The following is a 4,037-nucleotide window of genomic DNA, read 5'->3' as shown; positions in this document are numbered from 1 at the left end:
ATCCTAATTAAACAATGTATAATGTATATATTATTTATGGTCAAAAACATGTGTTATATATAAATAGAAAATGATTAATTCAGGTTATAAAAGAACTCATCTTTTAATAGCAAATTTGATTTTGTGTGTAATTGCTATTTTCATTTCATAAGCTGTGTTTGTGTGTGAGTGTTTGTAAATTGTGACGTCAAGTAAGAGATTTTTTTTAATTCCATAGAAAAGCAAACTGACAAATGTGTCATTTGTAAGTAAGTGGTTGCCACCGTAAATAAGAAGTGACATTATAAGAAATATTAAATAGCATAAGCATTAATATGCTATGTCTCTTGAACCTCAAAATACATTTACTTGCTTACCCTTCATATTGCAGGACGAAAATTATTATTAAAAAGAAGTATTGATGTTTGCCTGTTAAATGTAAATGAAAGCGTAGGTGGTACCCAGACGGTTAGTACCCTTCACAAATCCTAACCACGAAGTAAAAGTTGTAAAGTATTGCAGCCTAGAAATATCCCATGGATTAGTTCCAGTTTTGTCACTCCAATACAGGTTAGTCGAAGCAGTGGCGGCGTAAGGAGTGGGCGGTGTGGCCCACCGAAATTTGAAAAAGTACAACGTAACATTGGGATCAGAGAACGGTAAAAAAAAACAAGGGCCTTGTAAACTGTATCTTGCCCACATTGAAATTCGATCTTGCGCCGTCACTAAGTCGAAGTATTAAAATATCAAATGGAAATAACTAACGTATGATTATACAACGACTGGTCACCAGCAACATAAATAATTTATCTGTTAAAAACCCGCAAGCAAGGTGATTTTTTTTTCCTTTAAAATGACATTTGATATTTTTCACAATTATATACTTACATACTATGTACATTATTCGAGAAATTCTTATTAGAAATAAATTGAAATAAAAAACTAACAGAACCATCTCTAAAAAATGCTGTTTAGTCTTAAGCGTTAAATAGTTACATTCTATGTATATCTAAATTATTTATCCTATTATTGCAAATATTGAAAAGGTCACTAAAAAAATATATTCAAAATTTAAAAAGAAAAAAAAGAAAGTAAAATCACAAAAAGGAATTTCCCGTACCGGGAATCGAACCCGAGCCTCCTGGGTGAAAGCCAGGTATCCTAGCCACTAGACCATACGGGATATGAATGAATATGTGAAATATTAAAACATCTTATAAATTCAACGTCATGACTACAAATAGATTATTTTATTTTAAGTTTGATTATATATTTTCGTACTGATAAATTTAAAAGACTATTATTATCGGTTGGAATCAAACTTGTTACTTTTTCTCAAAGAAATAAATAAATTAAACCTTTATTAATATAAAATAGACAAAGATCTCTCTTTTTAATCAAATTAAAATCAATTATTAGCTTTAAAGCTAAGATAACTACTTGTATAAAAAAATGTACCGGCTTACCATTAAATCCAATTGTTGTTCCAACTTCACATCTTAAGTATACAGCGTTTTAATGGAGCGACAATTCAATACAACGAATCTATATTAAGTAGACTAGTGTTTTTTTTTAATCAAGTTGTTTTTCAAATTCACGTACAACAAAAGTCAACATTGATATATTTTATTGTAACTATTAGCATGGCAGCAAAAGAGTGCTCGAATATGAACAGATTGTCACATAACTGTACCGTTAAATGACGAATGCTTAACGTAAGTCCAATGAACTTCGAATTAACTTCGAATCTTTTTCCGCGACGAAGTATTTTTTAATTTATCTCTACTGACAGTCGTTAGGTATGTAGGCAATATGACATTAAGATTTGATATCAATATTACAACGAACAGCTGCGAAGTAGCCGCAACAGTACAAATGTAATGGATAAATAGATACTTGTTTATTCTTAGACAAATACAAATCGAATCTTGGAAACCCACTCAATACAAATCATATGAGCACAATATATGGAACTCAGCCCGAAACAACGTTGAGAGAAACTTTATTGAATTTGAAATCTTGCAGAATATATGCAGTATAAAAGTGTTTTCTGAACTTGTGTAACATCTATTATTTACGGGTAGCGTGAATTCTATCGAACCAACAGTTTAAGCTACATAACAGTGTCAGCCTTTATATCGTACGGCTTTGTAAATTCTGGTTCTTTAATTATGTAACAAAAACAAAAAAAAAAGTTTATTAAAATAGACCTTTAAATAAGCACTTTTAAATAATAATGTAAAGTTACTAAGTATGTTAAAAGTCTTTGCTTTCGATTGCAAGGCCCAATTGTTTTAACTACAAAAGCAATTCGATGTTCCTTAGAAGCTACCATATCCTCGGCATATGTCAGCTCAGCCAATTTGGCGTCTATTAATGTCTGGCATCGACGTTCGATGATTTTTTTATGCTATATATTTGCGAACGAGCTTATGGGTCACCTGATAGAAAGTGGTCACCACCGCCTATAGACATTGGCGCTGTTAGAAATAAGGCACACAACAAAGCCAAATACTGTTGTTTGGCGGTAGAAAATCTGATGAATGGGTGGTACCTACCCAGACGGGCTTGTACAAAGCTACCTACCACCAAGTAAATGAAGAGGGAGGAGTTTATGAACTAAGCGGGGCTGTTAGTGCAAGTACCGCAAGGCTTTTAATTATATTATTTTGTTAGCGATGGTTGTCTGAATTGACACGAAAATTTGACGCAAATGCTACCAAAATGGTTTTCAGGCGCTTTGCTGATGTAGATTATTTATTCGTCGAGGATTCTGGGATTTGCTGAAACATCTTAGCTGTATTGTTAACCAGAATGCCAAAACCACTCGCTAAGTTCACTATACTTGGCTGAGAAGTACCAGGAATAACAAGCTCTTAACATGTCTGCATAAGTATGATATCAGTTGTTCACCGTAGTCGGTAAGCACTTCGACATTGTCTATTGATCATGCCCATGATTTGATACACTGCACTCGATATATCGATATCGCGATGTCGCGAAAAAAAATCGCTTTTTGAACCTCATTAAAAACTAATTAACTTGGATAATATTCAGTACACTTGTTTATAAATTTACAAACAACTTTTATCTTTGTAACAATTTACCCTCAACTAATTTCGAATTAAACCTATTTCTATACCGAATATTTATTTTGTGTAAAAATATGTTTACCTTTTGTAATAATTAATTCAAGGCACGCCTCTATAAACCATTTACAAGAATTTATTTGAAAATTGGCTTTTGTTTTGGAAAATAGACAATTTCTTTTGAAAAGATACTGTATTGGGGCCCTATCATGAATAGATGATTAATGGTTTAAGGAGACTATCCAAACAACCTAGTTAGACTAATTAGCATCTTTCCGATTTTTTTTTCGGACCTAACTGTCTCCTTAGTCTTTTCGTCGGGCGAAAATGGAATTCATAATTTTATACAAAAATATTTTACGAGGAAAGATTTGTTTATTTCTAATCGTAAGTCTGAAACAATTTAACTGATTCGCTAAGTTTCTTTCGCCGGTTCTTCTCCTGTCAAGGTGTTCCTTTTTCCGAAACGGTGGTAGTGTTTAATTTGACCATAAATAAGAAAGTGTAATGCTTCTACGTTGGATACAGTTATTTGAGATTGAGTGTGATTTTAAAAATTCTTTCACCAGAAGTATATATATAGTACTTTCCTGAACTTCAACTTCCTCGCATGCGGTTGAAGCAGAGAGCGGAAACTAGCAAATGATATTTATCCCGTCTACGTACGAATGTGCCAACGTCCATGCATTACCAAGTCTATGCAGGTGTTTATAATTTATATTCTGCTACTGCGGTATATTTATCGCTCTGCCCGACATATACTTAGTCACGTTTATTGATGGCACACGTGCAATACATAGCCTGGGTAATTTGCTCTACCACGAGAGGTATTTACTAAACTTTATGAGTTGGTAACCCCGCTCACAACTGAGCATTGATTTAGTAGTGATTTTATGGCATACTTAAACACTGTCATCTACGTATGGATCTAACTTTTAGGTAGACATGTGGAGTTTTACCTATAATCAG

General features: G+C 33.1%; 1 non-coding gene across 1 annotated transcript; it reads right to left on the bottom strand.

Moving 5' to 3' along the window:
• Window positions 1–1,090: 1,090 nt before the first annotated feature.
• Trnae-uuc lies at window positions 1,091–1,162 on the bottom strand. The gene has a single exon. It is a non-coding gene; the product is annotated as a tRNA-Glu (tRNA).
• Between the last annotated feature and the right edge of the window lie 2,875 nt (window positions 1,163–4,037).

Source organism: Vanessa cardui, chromosome 9 (genome assembly GCF_905220365.1).
Source record: "Vanessa cardui chromosome 9, ilVanCard2.1, whole genome shotgun sequence".
NCBI classification, from domain to species: Eukaryota; Metazoa; Arthropoda; class Insecta; order Lepidoptera; family Nymphalidae; genus Vanessa; species Vanessa cardui.
The sequence above is the reverse complement of the archived record's forward strand: the minus strand, read 5'-3'. Positions and strand labels throughout refer to the sequence as shown.